General features: G+C 48.7%; 1 long non-coding RNA gene across 3 annotated transcripts; it reads left to right on the top strand.

The window, feature by feature from the left end:
• The first annotated feature begins 8539 nt into the window (after window positions 1-8539).
• Window positions 8540-13535, top strand: LOC119324575. Of its 3 annotated transcripts, none has more exons than XR_005157036.1 (5): window positions 8540-8801; window positions 8931-9104; window positions 10094-10178; window positions 10274-10635; window positions 13371-13535. It is a non-coding gene; the product is annotated as an uncharacterized LOC119324575 (long non-coding RNA). The 3 variants fall into 3 exon arrangements; XR_005157034.1 differs by lacking the exon at window positions 13371-13535 and adding an exon at window positions 10980-11299; XR_005157035.1 differs by lacking the exon at window positions 13371-13535 and adding an exon at window positions 10980-11299 and having other exon boundaries at window positions 10082-10178.
• The last annotated feature ends 7784 nt before the right edge of the window (window positions 13536-21319 follow it).

The raw sequence follows: 21319 nt of genomic DNA, 5'->3' as shown, positions 1-21319 counted from the left end.
TGCCATGCTCCCCTAGCCCATCGCTCGGCAAAATCACCTCATTTTTACTACTTCCTCCGTGTCGTTTTACAGGGCATGCACGTCGTTCTAGGTTGAGAATTTAATTGGCTATATATGTGATGAACAGTATATGTTTAGAAACTACATCCGCTTAAGAATCCAGTGATATACTTTTTGTGACATAGTAACTCATCTTTAGTTAGTCAAATGGATGACCTAGAACTACGTGCACGCCCTATAAACCGAGAAAAGAGGGTAGTACAGTATTTATCTTTTTAGATCAATATAGTCGGGATTCACCAAGGCAGCAAAACCAAGTGGTAGGCTGCTCCTGTCGTGTTGGCGTAGCAACTCAAGCAGGGTCAGTCCGCACACGAAATGGCGACACACTTAACAGGTCCCCTTTGGCCGACATGTGGCTCATCCACCGTCTTGTTCCACGTGCGATGGACCAAATTACAGTTCGGAGTAGCGGTTGGACTTGGAGGCACCCCAGTCGTAGCGCCTTAGTAGTAGTACATGAGCGATGAGGGGTCAAATCACAAAGCCCTACCTTTCCTGCATTAAATTGGACGGACGAAGCAACCATCATTTCACTCTAGGGCGCAAGAGCATAAAGAAAAGAGAAAACCAATGATGCGTGCGGTAGCTACCTAGGGCACCCTAGCGTAGCGGCCTACACTACAAATCCTTTTTTCGAAAGTGCATCCACTACAAATCCGCTTCTCCCTCGTCCTCTTGAAGAAAACCCGGTGATGCGTGCGGTGGTAGGGTTTGTAGGAGTACTACGGCATGCGGGGCCACGTCGTAGTAAACATGAGAGGGATTGAGTTCAAGTCGACGCCTTAATATGTGTGGGCAAAATTTTGGGTTCGGGGACGAGTGGAGATATACGTACAAAAAATTGTGGACGTAGGTTCGACCGAAAGGCAATGATGCATGGGCCCTACATTTTGATATACCCGCGGCCGCGTGTAATTTGCTACTCTACTAAAAACTAGTAAGGTACACATGCATTGAACGCATGAGATTTGGAAACCAAATTATGAATAAATACACACTATAGCATGTAAAGCTTTGAGTCATATATGCATGATGTAGATGTTCATTTAGTTGTTATAGTTTATCTCATTCAAAATCAATTAGTTTTATAAAAAAGTTAAGATTCATGGGATTGTGCATTGTAAAGCATAAAGTAAAAAACAAATAATGGCAATTCATTTAGAAAACAAAATTGGACAATAATGATACGGAAGATTCTAGAACAAAGGAGAAGTGCTTGTGTTTTGAGGTTTTTGCATTATGCTTAAGTTCAACCATGGAGTCTTCTAGATTGTACATGTGGCAGAATCTGGTGGAATCTTGATGATATCCAATGGCCAGTAGTGCTCAGATTTGCCATCTTTGCACTGTCAGATTAGCTTCATCCAACGACCATCTTTCAAAGTTATTCGCACACTATATAGGGGTATAGATAATGCATATCTATAACTACTGGGAAGTGAGTGTATGCTTAAAATGAAAAAAAATGTAATACTCCCTCCATCTAGGTGTATAAGTCATCTTAGGTTTTTTTGCTAGTTAATAGCATTCCATGCAATGAATTAACCACTGCATGTCATGTTTGAAAGTCTCAAGCCATTGAAAGCGTGCACGGCCCACATCTCTTATTGGTTGATATGTCACGAGACAAGAAATGAGGAGGGAGTTAATGTACCGTGCCGAAGTGTTTTGCGATTATTTGGTTTTCGGAAGATGACTTATACACCTAGACGGAGGAAGTACAAAGAGAAAAAATGAATTGCAGTTAAAAGAATGACATTTCTAGCAAAAATGTGAATGTGAACTACATATGTGTGCACGTGACCAGCACATACATTGTCAATACAAAATTTAATGCAAGAAATAACTTATGAGTAACATGCACGAATTGATGATGTGGTGCTTGCATGCATAGAGTACAAAAACAATGTGATTTATGACTTGCATGCATGACGTGTTCTTGTGCGATAGTTGCATGTCTAGGAAAAAAGCTACTAGTGGGTTGTACTAGCTATTTAGGAATAGAAGATGTATACATGGAAGTTGTAGGGAAAAAGATGACATGTATCTCAATTCCTATGAGTAGGGATTGGAAAAGAGATGTCATTTGGTTCACATCATAGGAACTTTTCTATTGAATCTAGAGATGACATGTATCTCAATTCCTATGAGGAGGGATTAGAAAAGAGATTTCATTTGGTTCGCATCAATGGAACTTTTCTATTGAATATACGCTAATGTTTATTTTCCTTTAAAATTATGGGAGCACTAGTCGCCAACCCGTGCATTCGCACGGGCTAGTTACCTAATATTTTCTTTCAGTCTATGTTACAAACAATACCATCTTTCTGAAAAACCGCTATATTCATATGTTTCTGAATCATGTACTTTCAGAATCATGGAAATTTGCAATTAAGGCTTGCATATAAGACATTGATGAATTCATCTTCTAAACCAAACTAATATGGTTTCCGATGTATCACCTTATTTGACCAAAGTTTACTATATGAGGATTCAATCATGTGTGAACAATTTCCCTAATCAGAAGTTTGTTGTTGGTCTCATCGGGGGAGATTGTAGAGCAACCTAATACACTACTCATTTCCTTATCTTATGCATAGGATGCGATGTTTTATACATGTAACTATTTAAATATGTTTAAACATAAAAAATTCTGGATAGTGGAGTAATTTGGTTTCTATTTCCATTTTCTTGCAAAAAGAACTTGAATAATATATGGTAATGCAATTAGCATAGTAGAATTTTTATGCAGCATCTTGTACCAAATAGATGGAAGATATGAAACGTGCAGGTAAACTTCTCCAAAACTTTGACTATTCATATATAGAGAAGTTTTCAAAATGGTCGAGTGACAAGAGGTAGTAGTGTAGAAATTTCATGGAAATAGTTTTCTCATATCATAACCTTATAATGCTTTTGATGATTTATGTTCTTAATGTTAGAGGAAGAAGGGATTCAACACACGTTGCATTAGCTCAGAGGCTGGGTTTATATACAGTTACATGACCGCAGCCATTGCTAGATCGTGTGCCACTACTCTTGCCACTACGCCCACTACGCCCACTACCATGGTCTGACTACAAACACAACCACACGCACACATGTGCCGGCAACACACGCACACACACAGACTATGTCTGCTGACACCCCCCCGCAGTCGTGACATCGTTGGAGGAGACGCAAAGACTGGAGCGGAATTCTCTGAAGATGTCTGACGGCAGCCCCTTTGTCATCATGTCGGTGAACTGCTGTCTTGTGGGGACATGCAGGACGCGGAACTCGCCCAACGCAACGCGTTCGCGGACGAAATGGATGTCGAGCTCGACGTGCTTCGTGCGTCGGTGATGGACGGGGTTGCTGGAGAGGTAGACAGCCGAGATGTTGTCGCAGAAGACCAGTGTGGCGGAGCGCACTGGGCAGAGCAGCTCACCGAGGAGCTGCCGGAGCCAGACGCACTCGGCAACTGCATTCGCCACGGCGCGGTACTCAGCTTCCGCGCTGGAGCGAGAAACAGTGGCTTGGCGCTTGGATGACCAGCTGACGAGGGCGTCGCCGAGGTATACGCAGAATCCAGAGGTGGAGAGGCGCGTATCCGGGCAACCGGCCCAGTCCGCGTCAGTGTAGGCGCGCAGGTCGAGGGTCGTCGAAGCATGAAGATGGAGGCCGAGACCAGGCGAGCCCCGAACATAACGAAGGACACGCTTGAGCAGAGCCAGGTGCCCAGCCCGCGGGTCGTGCATGTGCAGGCATACTTGCTGCACAGCATATGCCAGCTCCGGTCGTGTGATCGTGAGGTACTGCAAAGCACCCGCCAGACTGCGGTAGGCAGTGCGGTCATCGACGGGCGGCCCATCGGCAGCGGGTAGCTTGGCCTTGGTGTCGACTGGAGTAGCCACGGGCCTGCAGGTGTCCATGCCGACGCGCTCGAGGATGTCGTCCACGTACTGCTGCTGGGAGAGGAAGAACCCCGACGACGAGCGAGTGACACGAATGCCAAGGAAGTAGTGCAGTTCGCCGAGGTCCTTCATGGCAAACTCGCCAGTGATCTTGGCGACGATGCGGCGAAGAAGCGCAGCACTGGATGCAGTAAGGACGATATCGTCGACATACAGCAGCAAGAACGCAGCGTCCGCACCGCTCTGGTAGATGAACAGGGAGCTGTCAGAGCGCGTGGCGCGGAAGCCGATCGTGGTGATGAACCCGGCGAAGCGCAGAAACCAGGCCCGTGGCGCTTGTTTCAGGCCGTACAGGGACTTGGCGAGCTTGCAGACATGGTCAGGTTTGGCAGCATCAACAAACCCGGCAGGCTGCAGGCAATAGACTTCCTCGCACAGATCACCATGAAGAAAAGCATTCTTCACGTCGAGCTGATGGACAGGCCAGCTCTGGGAGGCAGGGATCATCAGGACGGTGCGGATCATTGCTAGTTTGACGACGGCCGAAAAAGTCTCGCCGTAGTCGACGCCCGGGCGCTGACGGAAAACCGCGGACAACCCACCTGGCCTTGTACTGTTCGAGCGAGCCATCCGCACGAGTTTTGTGGCGGTAAACCCATTTGCCCGTGATGAGATTAGCATGGGGCGGAAGGGGAACCAGCTCCCAAGTGCGGTTACTGAAAAGAGCAGTGTACTCCTCGCGCATGGCAGAGAGCCAGTTGGGATCACGGAGCGCGGCGCGAACCGATGTGGGAAGAGGGGAGGCTCCGGCAGGTGGCGCGGTGTCGACGACACAAGCATAGTCGCGTGCAGAGCGCAGGTTGGGCCGGAAGACACCAGCGCGCGCGCGTGTGACAATGCTAGGAGGCGGACATGGAGCGAGGGGCGGCGTGGAGCCTGCAGACGAGGAACCAGCCGAGCTCGACATGGAAGTGTGCGCAGAAGATCCCGCCGGATTTGAATCAGGGGGGTGCGCGGTGCTAGGCGAAGCGCCCTGGCCGTTAGATGATGATCTGACGATGGAGTTTAAACTAGGGAGCACGCGCAGACAGAGGAGGCAGCGGGACCGCTGGATAGTGATCCAGCGGCTCCATTTAAACCAAGACGCGGCGCGGGTGGTGAGCGTGCGTCATCAGTGGAGGCGAGGGATCGCGAAGGCGGACAGAGCCCGCCGGCGAGAAGTGGTGAGATGGGAGGTGCACAAGGAGGTGCCGCGGCGACGGGCGAGGTGTTGGCAAATGGGAAGGTGCGTTCATCAAACCGTACATGTCGCGAGGTGAGAACGCGCCCCGAGGCGCGATCGAAACAGCGATAGCCGCGGTGATCCGACGAGTAGCCAAGGAAGACGTAGGCGATCGAGCGATGATCCAGCTTGTGACGAGAGGTGGCGGAGGTGTTCGGGTAGCACAAGCACCCGAAAACGCGGAGAGGAGCGTAATCAGGCGCAACTCCAAGAAGGAGCTCGTGCGGCGTCGTGGGTGAACTTGCGCGACAGGGCCGGCGATTCAGAAGGAAGGTTGACGTGCTAAGGGCCTCGACCCAGAATCGTGGCGGCATGGATGAGTGGAACAGCAGAGCGCGGACGCCATCATTGAGTGTGCGCAAGATCCGCTCAGCTTTGCCGTTCTGTTGGCTTGTATAAGGACAGGAGAGGCGCAGGATGGTGCCGTGTGTGGCGAGGAGAGAGCGAGTGGCAGCGTTGTCGAACTCGCGGCCATTATCCATTTGCAGTGCAAGGAGAGGTCGCTCAAATTGAGTCTGCACATATGCATAAAACTGAACGAGGACGGACAAGGCTTCAGACTTGTGGTGCAAAGGGAAAGTCCATACATAGTGCGTGTAATCGTCAAGAATTACAAGGTAGAATTGATAGCTAGAGACACTCGCGATAGGCAAAGTCCAGACATCTAGATGCAACAATTCAAAAGGAAAGAAACTACGACTATGTGCTTGCTGGAAAGGAAGGCGCGTGTGTTTGCCCAGACGACACGCGTTGCAGGAGTGTGGTGAGGACGGGTTGCAGGCGAACTCGAGGCCGGCGATCGGAGCACGCCCGGGGTGACCCAACCGTTGATGCCAGAGATCAGTGATGACTGCACCGGCGAACGGGAGAGCAGGGCGAGACGAGGCGCCGGTCACACGATAAAGATCGCCCTCGGAATCACTACGGAGAATCACCATCCGGGTGCGGAGGTCCTTCACAGAAAAACCAAACTTATCAAATTCTACTGAAACTGAATTGTCTCGATAAAGCTGGCGGACAGACAGCAGGTTTTTGATGAGAGAGGGGGTAAGAAGAACACTACGGAGGGCAAGGGGAGTGGTGGTTGTGGGGAGGGAACCAGTGCCGACGTGGGTGATGGGAAGATGAGTGCCATCACCGACGATGACGGCAGTGTGAGAGGAGGAGGGGCGAAGAGAGGAGAGTGTACCGGGGTTCGACGCCATATGTGCTGCAGTGCCTGAATCAAGGTACCAGTCGGAGGTACTGCCTGACGATGATGGCCCGGATGTGGCGCTGTGCAGGGCCGCCTGGAGCGATGCCATGTCCCACGCAGGTTGTGCCTGTGGGGGAGGATGCGGAGCTGGTGCGTAGGCGTAGGGCGGCGGAACACCAGCGCCCCCCCCCCCCATAACCGTAGTCGGGGTAGGTGGGCGGTGCGGTCGGCACGACCATCATGGCCTGTTGAGGCGGAGTGCCAGGACGTGGCCCGAGAACCCCGGCGCCAGGGGCACGCCAGGCGACCGGCCAGGCCTGGACGAGGCCAGTCCAGGAGTTCGCGCATGGTGCAGGGGCAGGATAGCCCGGCGGAGGACGGGGCGGTTGTGGCCCAGCGGAGCTAGAGGCCCCCCCGTGCCCGCGTCCACGTTTGCGGCCCCGGCCACGCCCACGGCCAGCGGCGGAGGAGCTAGGATCGGTGGGTGCGGCGGGAGGTGCAGGCGCAGCCGGACGAGCGGCGACGAGAGCGTGGGCCGGCTAGTGGCGGGCGGCCTGATCAGCGCGGAGCTCCTCCAGAAGCAGAAAGGAACGCGTCTCCAGGAAGGAGGGAAGAGGATCGCGCGACGTGATGTGAGGGATTGCCGCATGGAACTGGCGGTTCAGGCCGTGGAGCAGATGAAAGACCTGCCGCGGCTTGGAGACCGGCTGCCCCAGATCGCGAAGTTGGTCGGTGAAGACCTTGAGCTTGGTGCAGTACTGCATGACGGTCAGATCGCCTTGCACGAGGGTGTGGTACTCCGCGTCGATGTAGACGGCGCGTGAGAGCTGGTTCGCACCGAAGATGGCGTCGACGGCGGCCCAGACAGCAACGGCCGTGTCCTCAGGCTGCATAACCGCATCGAGGAGATCCGGCGAGATGGTGGAGAGCCAATGGACGACGGCGTGGTCGGCCATCACCCACTCGTGGTCGTCGGAGCGATGCAGAGCGTCGGCGTCGACGTGGTCGTGGAGCCCGAACATGCCCAGCGCGGTGTCAAAGTGGCGACGCCACTGGGCGTAGTTGCCGGCGGCGAGATCGAGCACCACCGGGACGAGACGGCGGATGTCAACTGTCTGGAGGATCGAGCGAGGTGCGGGCTGGCGCGTGCGCGCGAGAGCGGCCGGTGCGCCATGGGCAGGGGCGATGCGGAGAGGCCGCGGGGGCGCAGGCGCAGGACCGTTGGGTGGGAAGGCCGCGGGCGTACCGTCAGTGGGCGCGGCGGCGTTGTCCGGAGCGGCATCGGAGCCAGCATCGGAGGGAGGAGGGCTGTGAACTGGATTGGAGTTCATGGCAGCGGAAGGAAGATCGTGCACGAGAGGGGCATCCTTTGCGTCTGATACCATGTTAGAGGAAGAAGGGATTCAACACACGTTGCATTAGCTCAGAGGTTGGGTTTATATACAGTTACATGACGGCAGCCATTGCTAGATCGTGTGCCACTACTCTTGCCACTACGCCCACTACGCCCACTATCATGGTCTGACTACAAACACAACCACACGCACACATGTGCTGGTGACACACCCACACACACACAGACTATGTCTGCTGACACTTAATACCAAGAATCAAAATCAAAGCTTTATTATGGTGCCCATTTATGTTAAGAAGGTATTTAAATATTCTACTTGAAATATAACATTACTCACCCTGTAATAACTAATTAGCTTTTTGTCGAAGTTCTCCTAAGACTGAATATTGTTTATAATTTTATATACGCATATATTCCCTTGCAAAAATATTTAATATACGTTGGTGTTTAAAAAAAAGGACAAATACGATTAATAAGTAAGGAATTTGACTGTTATTTAGAGACATTATAACCGAGCATTTTTCCAGCCCTTCCATGCCATCAGCACTCGTAGCTGTCCGATCATCACTTGGGGAGTTTGTTGGCCATCCGATTGTCTCTCGATCCCACGTTCGCTCGCTTTGACACGAGAGCGATCACCTTTGCTGGGCCGCTGCTCTGGTGACATTTTTGGGCATCTGGTATTAAATTGGGCCCAATGAGTCAACCTTCTATGTACTACAGGGTCTGCTCCGCGTCTTTGTAGCCCCACTAACTTCCCCTCCCCTCCCCTCACCGCACCAGGACGCGCTCCACACCCCCGACCCGGTGCGCCGCCGCTGTCGTCGTTGCCGCAGAGAGAGGAAGAGAGTGATGACAATGGTAACGGCGGGCCAAACGGATCGCCAAGCACATCATGCGGAGTGGTGTTGCTCCGATCGATGCCCTTCTACACCGAACCTCCAAATCTCACACGAAAAAAAGGGGATCTTGGCGATGGCGGCGGCCGGCGTCACTTCCTCCATCCTCTAGGTCTGTGTGCATCTGCTCCTTCAGTGCATCTCCTATTTTCTACGAGGCGCTTGCTCGATCTGGTCTTCGAGATGGTCGAATGGGAGAGGACATGAGAGGCTGAGCAGTATGGGCGTCGCTGTCGTGCAGGAAGATGTTGTTTCCGAGCCTGCCGCCGCCGCCCCCACGCTAGAAGAGGCGTCCTCAGAGGCTTCCAAGGCTGACGGCGGCCACAAGAGAAAGCTCAAGGAGGCCGACGCAGTCGCGGAGGCCAACGGCGCCTGGGAGGACGCCAACCGACCGCATGTGGAAGGCAAACCACAGGTTAATGGGTTAATCTCTACAACACCCCACCCCTCTCTATCCACGTGTGTATTGTACCTAGGATTTAGTGTCACAAACCAGTAAGACCAAGCCTGTAGGCGGACTTGGTAATGCTGATGACCTTTTTGAACATATGTTCATGGACAACTTGAACCTCCCATACCAAATAAATAAATGGGCATGTACACTATTATGATTTGTCATGTGCGGAAATTTTCAAGCCTAATTTGTCAAAGAATGGAGATCTCACCTGATCCATAAGGAGCAAACCCCACTCCCTGTTCCAGATTTCTTCAATAGTTTTATCTGAATCTTCAGATAGTTTGCCCCCAAATGCCACCATCTTATATATGTAGTCACAACAACACCAACCATCCCTCGAAATTTTGATGTAAAATGGCTGATATGTTCATCTCTTATAGTTGACCAGAGCTTGAACTGGAATGCTCATTGATCTGTAGATACAACATTTGTGACTAAGCATAGATATTCTTCTTAATACGACAAGCTGTAGATACATCGACCAAGGACATACCAGCACCACAAGGCCTGACCTTGCTCTGGCTGCAAAATCATGGCAAAAATTGTGCAGAAAAGGAGAAGAAGCAGCAGCTGATACTCTGCAGATACTTTGGAACAATAGATGCAATCCATTTCAGTGTATGTCACTGAGTTCCAAAACTAACAATTAACCAGTGAACCCAGGGAGTACATTTTCTAGCTAACGCCAAAAGAAGTGAGACTGTCCCTATATTTTTGCTTAAATTTAACAGATTATTTAGTGACGAATTTGGTAGAAATCAATAAACCCAAAAGAATGCTAATGAACCTGAAAATATCCATTGGACAAAAAATGCATTCTTCTAGCCACTAGCCTACAAGTTAGAGATCATACTTTTGTTTGCGGAGCAAATGCGCTGAGACAACCTGCAAATGAGCTCAAGTGCAAAAAAAAATTTAAATTACAAAAGATGCAGATCTTCTTTCAGATGCCATGACTCGTCCGGTGGAATTGTTTGCAAGTCATGTGAGTATTGACAAGGCTGAGCAGCTTATTAAGAGTGTATCTCTGAGGTATGCTAAGGGTATCGGTTTGCAGTAGTTCACTTTAGATGCATTTCTGTCTGTGAAGTTACGTCTCTAAGGTTCCATCAATACATCTATTGCAGGTTGAGTTGGAGGTTCCCCTACCTTGATAGCCAAAGGTTTTGGGTCCAGACAGTCAGGTTCAGAACAGTTTGAGAGTGGAGGTTTGCCAGTATCCAGTTTCTTCTACCTCATCATGCATGTTCTCGGGCTCCCCCAACCTCGACCTTCACGTTGAGCGGTGCTGCCCCTCTAATGGCCAGTTGAAGCGGCAACCCCAGGCACGCAGCCGTCAAGATAGCGACCATGGTTCTGCCCTTTAACCACCCCTGGGCGTGACGTCCTCTCTAGGTTCAAGGAGGAGCGAGTAGGAGGACATGAAGTAACGCTCATATATTGTGTGTATCTTCCACTTTATGATTCCAAATCAGATAACCCTGCCAAGGTCAGTACTACTTTTTGTTGTTTCTTGTTATCAATATTCTTTGTGTCGCTTCTAAAATGTCAATTACCAACTGTTCTCCATATATGTAGTCTTCCAGTTCTATGATATCCTGTGCTCAGTTAGTACATAAATATTCAGAAATAGTTCAATGCACAATTCAAGATTAAGTTTTGCTTTAACTGTTTGGTGAAGTTGAACTAAAAACATAATTAGCATTTTTCTTCATGTGCTCATCATCAGCCTTTAATTCGGATGTTGTACTGACATGTAAACTTCTTTCAATAGCTGTGGTGTGTACGGATACTAATATATATCATCTCTCTTTTATTCCTTCCCTTTTATAGGTCAGCTTAGAGGTTAATGTGATCTGTAAATCAAGCATAGCAAAAATACTGGCCAAGAAAGATGTCTTATCTCCAGTCTTTAATTTAAACGTCACATTTAGACTTCCTGCCATAACTCTGCTGTGTAGTGATACTGATATGTATCCTCTCTTTCCTGCCTCCCTTTTTAGTTTTTTTGTGATATGTTTGGAGGCTAAAGTAATTTGTATATGATCGCTAGATCACTAACCCAGGAAGCTACATTGACTGATCAAACATGCTAATTACTGGACGGTCAATGACTGAATAAACATCACCAGTAATCTTAACAACTCTCCAGAATAAAGGGGGACAACTTCTTTGTTCATATTCAGATACTGAATGAATTTTTATGTTTGCATCGTTGTGAATTACTATGTACTACGCTTGGATGGTAAACCAGCCTCCGGTAACTGGATATATACAAAGTGTGACTATCTACATATGATATGAATGCAATCTTGAAGCAAAGAAATGAGAAGAAGTAATGCAACCATGTTTTTTTACTACAAATATCTAAAAACTGGTGCAACAAAAGAAATCCCTGATTGGCCGAGCACTCCATGATCGAGGGTATCAATTGTTATGATGGTGATCACTGATCACAATAAACTTCCATTTTTCAAAATCAAACCACTGCTGTGGATATAGCAAGCAAAAAGAACTTCAGCAATAAAAATTCAGTATTTGACACAGTCCCGACGGTCGCTCGTAGACGATTACTTCCCGTTAAGAGCATGCTCGCAGTCATCTAATCGGCTGATTTCTTTCCGGCCATACATAGACTACACACGTGTACAGGCTAGGTTGATTCAACCAAGCACGTCACAAGTCTACGGTGAAGAAAAATATGTCCCTGTGTTGTGTGCAAGTGTTTTGCAAATGGTCGAAGGGATAAGCATCATATACCTGCGGCTCCATGCGGAATCAATCCAGCAGCCAGCTGCTACTTTCTGTAAGTCTGTGAATTTGGCCATATCTTTTCTCAAGAAGTAATGCAAACTTAATTGTTTTTACTTCAAATATCAAAATACGGGTGCAATAAATCAAACCTCTGGTTGGCTGAGCACTCCATGGTCGAGGTTATCGATTATTTTGACAGTGACCACAATAACTACCTAATTTCAAAATGCAACTACCATGCATATATCGTTCAAAAACATTCAGCAATAAAATTCTGTAATAGATCAAGATGGCAACGGGGATGAAACCCATCGGGTTTTGCCTTCCCAAACCCATCCCCGCGAGAAAATCGTAAACCCGTCCCCGTCCCCGTCATCACGCGCGGGGCTAGATTTTCGCCCGTCCCCTAAACTCATCGGGTTTTCTAAACCCACGGGGAAATCGACATATATAAGGAAACATCCTTAGATTCAGGCACACTACCTGTAACTAAATGTACGATTGTAGTTTCTGTTCACGGTGTCATCAATGAATAAATTAACCTATCAAAAAGAATAAAAATAAAACTATTAGCTTTGGTGTCTTATTTTGGACATAATGGGAATAGCAATTTGGACTCTACTATATGTATTTCTTGCAAGTCTACTAAAACAGTAGCAATTTGTACATGTATCCTGCAATATGATGATCAGAAAAAACACACTGCATAATATTTGTACATTCTGAATCCATTTTGTTTCTTTCTTGCAAGAGTGTACTAGCTTCAACTTAACTTCTGAAACTTTCATGAAAAAAACCCATATACTAGTCTCTAAACCAAACTTTCATGAAACTTAAATTCTACGGGAGAGACGGAGATGAGGGCTCGAGCGAGGGGGGAAGGAGCGAGTGATATTGGCCACCCAGCGAGGGGTTGGTTTGGCTTTCGGCGCTGGGGGTGAGGGGCTCGGTAGCTTTGGGTGGGGCCGCGCCGGATCTGTGCTTGGTAAAAAAATGTATTTTGCCGGGTTTGGTGGGTTTCGGGTTCGGGGACTACCGAAACGGGTGCAAACCCATGAAACGTGTCGGGTTGTATAATGTGCCCAACAACAACCCGGCGGGGATGAAAAGACGCCCATCCCCGTCCCCTAATAGGGTAAAAACCCGCGGGGATGCGGGTTTCGGGGCCCCATTGCCATCTTGAGTAATAGACGGATGCCACATGACCCTATAATAAATGATATAAAGTAGAGATGCATGTAAATATGTATCCTTGGGATAAGTAAGATGTGCCAGTTCGGAGGAGCAAAATGTGATGGATTAAGTTGGAGTGTTTCCTTAAAACTCCTCTAAATCGTAATCAAAGATAAAAACCTGAGTTCTTTCTGGTCTTACATATAGTCCACACACGTACAGGCTAGCTTCATTGAACCAAGCACATCCGAGTCCATTGCAAATAAAATTATGTCTTCTTCTACGTGTGTTTTGCAGAACGCATCGAAGGCATTAGCTTCATATACCTGCGTCTGATGCTTGAATTGATCCCGCAGCCTGCTAACTTCTGTACGTGCGCGAATTCGGCTGTATATCTTCATCTCCTTGCAACACCAATCGGCTCAGAAGAAATCGAGCTTGCCTCGTACATGTATATCGCCAGAAAGCACTTGGCAGCTGTCGGGCCCGCTACAACATTGGATGACTGATTTGATACTGGACACTGCAGCTTTGATAATTGGCACCCAAAGTGACACTTATTATCAAGCTTGGGGAGGAGGTGGATGTTGAGGGCATGCATGGATGCGTATTTGGCTGTACGCCTACACAGGCATAGAGGAAAATCAATTGGCAACAACAGACCTAGCCTCAGTTTTGTCCTATTGACGGATGTTCTGGACGTGATGCACAGGAGGCATGACAGTAAAGAAAACAACATAGACGTAGTATTCATAGCAATTAGTGTGGTCGAAAAGAGTTTGATCATGTTCAAAAAAAAAAAAGAGTTTGATCGAGATGAGGAAACCTATTTTGATGCAATAAGATCTCTGAGCACACCTGATCCATGCAGCAACTTGATTTCTTCAGCTTGAGCAAGACGAAGAACATTTTTCTATGTGAGAAGACGGAAGAGACGATGGACTCCATGGGAGAAAAGGGAGAAACAATTTAAATGCCGCAAGATTGCATGGGAAGCGGAAGAAACCAATAACATCTATGAGCACAACTGATCCATGCCGCAACCTGTTTGTTTGAGCTTGACAGAGACGATGGCCTTTTTTGTATGGGAGAAGAGAGACGATGGACTCCATGGGACTGCATGGACGTCCTGGGAGTATAGTTGGAGATTGCTTAGGTTGTTGCTTTTTCTAGGGAGAGGAAGTGGTCGTGGTGGTCTACATAGATTGAGATGAGAGTTTTTCTCCTTAAAAATAGACGTGTAGTTTTAGATAGATTTTTTAGGAAGTTGTAGATAGATAGATTTAGCAGTTTTATTACTTCTATTTTTACCGAGAAAAGACTATGGGCCTTTGGAGCAGTTTTTTATTCTAAGGATTTTATAGATTGATCTTTTTTTTGCGAGTAATTTATAGATTGATCTACACCGTAATAATTCGGTCCCATCAGATAAACGGCTCATAAATTTTGATTAATGTGGGAATTTCAGCACAACTGATCCATGCCGCAACCTGCTTGTTTGAGCTCCTGATCCATGGCGCAACCTGTTTGTTTGAGCTTGACAGAGACGATGGCCTTTTTTGTATGGGAGAAGAAGAGAGACGATGGACTCCATGGGACTGCATGGACGTCCTGGGAGTATAGATGGAGATTGCTTAGGTTGTTGCTTTTTCTAGGGAGAGGAAGTGGTCGTGGTGGTCTACATAATTTGAGATGAGAGTTTTTCTCCTTAAAAATAGATGTGCAATTGTAGATAGATTTTTAACGCCGATAAGTGCCACACGTGTGGGCGTTAGGGGGTCTGCCCACACATTTTATGTGATGTATAAGAGGAACAACCCACACACCTACGTGTGGGCAAAACTAGTAATGCCCACACACCTCTTTTTTTCCCTCCTGATCCTTCTCACACGCCTGCGTGTGGGCAAAATAGATAACGCACACACGCCCCGTACGTCAGGCCTCGTACCTCATGGCCCCGCACGCCCCGCGTGACAGTAACCGTGCGTCCCGCCGTTGCCATGGTCCAGACCCTCATCCATGTTCGTTTAACTGTAGTTGTCACGTAGCTGGACTTCGGTTGCCATGTCGGACAACTACAGTTGCCATGGTTGCTCAACTACAGTTGCCATGTATGGTCTGGTCTACTGCAGTTGCCATGATTTCAAAATTTTAGGAGTTGCCACCCAGTAACACTAGGCAGTTGCCATGTAGCACTACAAAAATGGCATGGCAAAAAAACATGTTTGGGCAAAAGAGAGAGTTGTCATGTGCTCACAAGCACGCTAGGGCAGTTGCCATTTAAAGAGAAAGAGTTGCCATCTGCTTACGTGCACGCTAGGGCAGTAGCCATGTACCATGCAAAAACACATGGCAATGTTTTGGCAACTCCAGTGAAAGAGAGTTGACATCTGCTTACAAGCAAAAGTAGGGCAGTTGCCATGTACCCTGTAGAAACACATGGCAACTGCCAGCTTTGCGTGTGGGAGATGAGACGAGCGTGTGGGCGAGAAGGCAAATGCCCACACATCAGCCTTGTGCGTTAGTGAAAAGTGGCCTGTGGGCGAACTGCTGAACGCCCACACACCGGCCCCTCACGTGTGGTGAAACGGCCGTGTGGGCGACCGGGTGAATGCCCACACACCAGCCCAGTCCTACGTGGCACTAGAAACATGCCAAGATTCGTGCGCTCACAAACGGACGCGGATTTTCTTAACAAGCGTATGGGCGAGATGCAAACGCCCACACGTGTGGGCGTTAGTGTTTTCGTAGATTTTTTAGGAAGTTGTAGATAGATAGATTTAGCAGTTTCATTACTTCTATTTTTACCGAGAAAAGACTATGAGCCTTTGGAGTAGTTTTTTATTCTAAGGATTTTATAGATTGATCTTTTTTTTTGCGAGTAATTTATAAATTGATCTACACCGTAATAATTCGGTCCCACCACCAGATAAACGGTTCATAAATTCTGACTAATATGGGAATTTATTGGAAGTCAAGAATTATTCTAAGGATTTTATAGATTGATCTTTTTTGCGAGTAATTTATAGATTGATCTACACCATAATAATTCGGTCCCACGAGATAAACGGCTCGTAAATTCTGATTAATGTGGGAATTTATTGGAAGTCAAGAATTAGTATAGGTATAGATAGATAGATATAGATAGATAGATAGATAGATAGATAGATAGGAATCCATTCATATGAACCAAGTGGCTCTAAAGCTATAAAAATGATATCATGTTTATTTCCTTTGAAATGTGGAGTATATGAATCTATTCCTATGAACTAATTGGCTCTAAAAGAAAAATTCCTATACAAATCATATCATATAAAGTTCCTACGATATTCCTTGACACCAAAGGATGGTTGAAATTGCTGCAGATGATACGACGGTCTTTCTTTGTAGACTCCTCCCCCATCTTTATAGTTACCTCTCGAAGATGAATGAAATGATATATACTGGGTATTCTATATGTGCATTTTGGTACAAGAAAACTCGGTAAAAGTCTGTGAGGTTCGAATTTTCGATAAAGCTATATGCACTGCATTTTGGAACAGAGGGAGGAGCATACGACAATTGCTAACACTCGCGTGGAAGATTTGTATGTAGAAGGAGTGGTTGTTCTGTTAAATGACATGGCAAAACTGACACTGTCGGATGCCGATCTAACGGTTCTTACGGCGTTCATCAGAAAACGGTTTGTGGCGAACGTTTGTCGGATAATGATTTACGGACACATGCATTACATTGATACGTGCCCCCTCTCTCTCACGCACACACGCACCCTCACGAGTCACGACTCTCCGAGTCCTCTCGCACCCACCGTCTATCTGCAGGTAGACATCACACACATATGTGCTTTTCACACCCTACCCCCGGAACTTATAAAAAACAGAAGACGTCGCGCACCTTTTATTTTAGCTCACACGTCACACACTTACACTATTACTCTTGTGGCGAACGTTCTTTGGGCATACTAGTATATTGTACTCTCACGAAGAGAAGTGGTGCACGCACGCACTAGTTCTCTCACACCCACTCGCGGGTACATGTAGGAGCACATTTTTTTGAAGCTGGTATGACAAAATCACTCCACTATATATAAGCTGGTACATGTAGGAGCGCATTTTTTTGAAGCTTGCTTTACTAGGGTTCCTCTCTTTCACTCTCTCATGCTCTCCAGATCTAAGCAAGACATAGGTGGCCACACTCTCCCTTTGCTCACTGCTGGTCACAAATCCGGCCGGACCACCTCGACCAGGGCAGGGGTGTAGGTGCATCGTTCACGCTGTCTTCGGTGGTGAGGGAGGAGACCAACAGCTGCCCGCGTGTCCCGCTCAGCGGCCGTGCCATTATCTCTGAGAGAGTGCCGGCTTGGGAGGGGCTCCGACCCCTTCTTCCGCCCTGCGGTATTGTGGCCAAGATGCGTGTGGATCTTTTCTACTTCCGTCGACTATTCCAAAGCCACCTAAACTTTTACTACTATTAGAGGTAAAGCTAGTTCATACAGTCAAATCTAATAGTTAGTTCAAATAGGGAAGAAAGTGGGAAAGCTGCATCATGAATCTTGGACTTGGTTCTAAGAGGAAACGGGGGAAAGTAGTAGATACTGGCTACCCAACCGGTCTCTTGGTTGAAAAGGCAAAGAAAGCATGGTGGCTGGCGAAGGGTGGGGGAAGTGGACCTGTCTCTTGGTTGAAAAAGGAAAGAAAGTGAGGGGTGTTGGAGGACAACACAAATGAGAATGAGCATGTCTAGATTTCCTGTGCTCACATAGGAAAATGTCGCCGAGGAGATAAAAAATGGGACAAATGCAGACATGCTGCCTGAGTGTTTGCCGCTCTTGGCAACCACATTTGCCTTGCCACTTTATGCCCCTGCTGTCCCTACGCCCATATCGCTACCGTTAATGTAAAATCACATGAAGCATTAAGCAACGCCACCTAATGTCAATATAAGTAATGGTCTAGTGCCGTCGATAAATTGAAGCAATGCGACCACCATTTCATGAAGTGCTTACGTATTGCTTTATTTCCCATGAATTGTGTTTTCGCAGTTACACTTAAATCTCACACCGCTAAGATTGCTCCATCCCAGTGGAACTGCACAAATTTGATTGCACATTTACTGACCATGTGCTACTCTCATGATAGTAATACTAATGCAATTGTTCTGCATGTTAATCTAGTGGCAGTGTTGATGTGATGTGATGCTACTTACTTAAGGGCACTTTCCTACTATCAATCTAGTGCCAATTATAACAGAATAGATGTTGTTGTTAATCATACACCACTGCAAATATATGTCACTGTTTAAATAACCGTATTTCGTATTTTCGCAAACAGGGATGTCTGTCTCAATATCGTTTCTATCCGCACAATCAAAAGTACACACCTTAGTTTTAGTACAACTGCACAAAATGAGATGGCTATTCCTAGTTGCCGTCCTCTAACCACTAGTGTTCCAGGTATTCCTACAATGGTATTAACTAGGTAGAATGACCAAAGCAATCTAAAAGAAGCTGATTCATACGTTTTACTTCCTGATGGCTATTCCTAATGTACTTTCTACCGGTTCATCCATGGACCGAGACCTAGCTTGCACGGCTGCATGGAGGTTTTTGGGCTGTTGTCGGCCTTCGTTATGATGTGCGAAGGCTACCTAGGGATTCTCCCCACACTAGAGTTGTGTGTGTGGGGGGGTGCTTCTACAGCAAACTCGGCGTCACCGCCAAGGACGAGGTAGCAGAGTGCAGCGCCTTCGTCGTTGTGCGGCGCCAAGGAGCCGGTAACCGCTTTCCGCCCATCACTTTGATCCAGTCTGTCAAGTTGTGGCAGAAGTCATACTTCTACGTGAAGAACGTCAACCTGGTGGTGGACTTCATTAACCTACCGCCCTACGAAGCCGGCACACCGGCTGAGCCGCGCTCCAGCTGGACGTACAAGCCGAAGCACCTGTTGGCCGCCGCCACTGCTGCCGTTGCCAGGCTCGAGGAGATGACGGATCTGGAGGGTCTTCAGGCGTCCGACTTGCGGACGGCCTTCGTGTCCCGCCCGGTTCTCCCCCTCCAGGGCCGGCCTCACATGATTTGTCAGATAAGCGGGCACCAGGACCCATGCCAGCTGTCCACCGGTGAGATGTCGGTCGCAACAAGACCAAGACCAGCAGAACGGCAGGATGGAGGTCATCATGGAGCCCAGGACAGCGTCACCACCAGAGCCTTTGGCAGCCGAAGACCAACTTTAGTCAGGATAAGTGAACTAGATATTCCCCTTCAAAATGGCCAATTGTTGGCGCCCTTCCCGCTCATTATTTGGGAAGAGGCCCAGGGCCTCCCTCTATAAATAGGACTAGCCACCACAGAGTAGGGGCATCTGGAAGATCGATGAATCACCCAGAGAAAGAAAGAGAGAAGTGACCGAACTCACCCAAGCAGTTCATCGCACCAGCTGAAGAGCAGCCCTCGCGAGGCTGTTCTCCCCTTGTACTGTTCATCATCAGCCCCTGAGACAATCCACCACACCACAAACTAGAGTAGGGTATTACACCACAATGGTGGCCCGAACTAGTATAAGCCTCGTGTCCCTTGTGTGTTCTTCTTTCTAGCCTAGATTACTTGCGAGTCTTCTACGCGTGAGCTGGTAGGGGAAAGATCTTCATGCGCACCCCAGAGTTCGAACCTCAAGGGTCTGCCAAAACCCGAAATCCGACATTTGGCATGCCAGGTAGGGGTGCACCGAAATCCTTCTTCCGCCGCCTCGCGTTTCGTCGCCTCGCCGTTTTGATGTCAAGCGACCCGACAGCCAACACCGACCGCTAGGCGGCATGGCCCGCCCACGCCATGCCGCCAGCCCAGGGCGACCTCAACCTTGCGCCTCAGGCAGCTCGCGCTCCACAGGGCGCTGCGGGGCACGGGCGATGTGGCCAGACGCCGCCTGCCCTCACGCCACGGCAAGTGCGATCAGCAGCAAGAGCCTCAAGCCACGCCGCGGCCACAACACCGCACACCCGACGGGAGCAGGCGAACTCCAGTGCCGCGCTCACGGTGGCCCGAGAGCTGCTACGGTGCTGACTGCTGGAGGGCGGCCGTGACGTGTTGTTGGAGCGAGTGGCCGAGCTCCTGGACACCGCCGCCTCGGGAGCACCTCCTTTCTGCGTCCAGCTGCCGCCCCAGATCCAGAGCGGGCCATATGGTGGCCCCATACGCGCCCATGTAACTCCAAGCGGACTCCAAGGCCTACTCAACGCCAACCTGGCCGGCAGCACCAAGCGACAAGTCGTGCCGACCCCATCTCCGGACGGTGAAGGAGTGCACGCCGCGACCTTCGGCCTCGGCGGACAAACCACGCCACCACCCTCAAGACAATGCTCCAGGCGGTACTGCGTGACATGTGGGGCACTACGGCGAGACCCGCGGGTCGGCGGCCCCAGAAGCTTATGTGCCCCACATGGTGGATCGAGAGTGCACACAGGAAGAAGTCCATGGCTCGTTCCTCGGGCCAGGCTGGGGCGAGGAGACACCAGAAGCTGAGCTCTTTCAGGAACCCCAAGAGGGCGTCGATGATCGCGCCAGTGGCAGCAACTATCTGGTACCACTAATTCCTCAGGAGCAAGCTTATGCTAACTATGGGTCGCAGGAGCTACAGGTCGCCGCAGAAGATGGCTGCCCCAATGCTGCAGCCTCTCAATACTAGGGAAAAGCCTATACACAGAATCTTAGCAGTAGGGCGGCTCAAAAAGGAGCGCTGCTGCTAATTAGTAGTAGCACATGTGCGGGAAACTCGTTGCTGATAAGTTTTTAGCAGTAGCGTGCTCTGTGTAAACCGCGCTGCTACAAATATCGACCGGCGGTGTTCACCTAACTCCATTTAGCAGTAGCACGGTGGCGCGAACCGCGCTACTGCTACGGATGTAGTAGTAGCGTGCTTTTACTAAGATCGCTGCTGCTAAATTTCAAATTAGCACACTTTTTGTCCCTGTTAGCAGTAGCGCCATCGCCCAAAGCGCGCTGCTGCTAATTCCTTAGCAGTAGCGTGTTTAAGCTCCCGTGCTACTGCTAACCCACACCAACCCACCACCTTTTCCCCACCCGTCCCTCCCCTCCCCCTCCTGTCCCTTCCCCCTACCTGCCCCACATGCTCCCACTCTCACTATTCTTCTTCCTCAATACTTCTCCCCCATTACTCTCTCTCTTCTATCCACCTTTCTCTCTCTTCATTACTCCTACCTAACTACACCACCTCCATTAATGCATCTCCTTT

This window comes from Triticum dicoccoides, chromosome 6B, assembly GCF_002162155.2.
Source record: "Triticum dicoccoides isolate Atlit2015 ecotype Zavitan chromosome 6B, WEW_v2.0, whole genome shotgun sequence".
Classification (NCBI taxonomy): Eukaryota; Viridiplantae; Streptophyta; class Magnoliopsida; order Poales; family Poaceae; genus Triticum; species Triticum dicoccoides.
The sequence above is the reverse complement of the archived record's forward strand: the minus strand, read 5'-3'. Positions and strand labels throughout refer to the sequence as shown.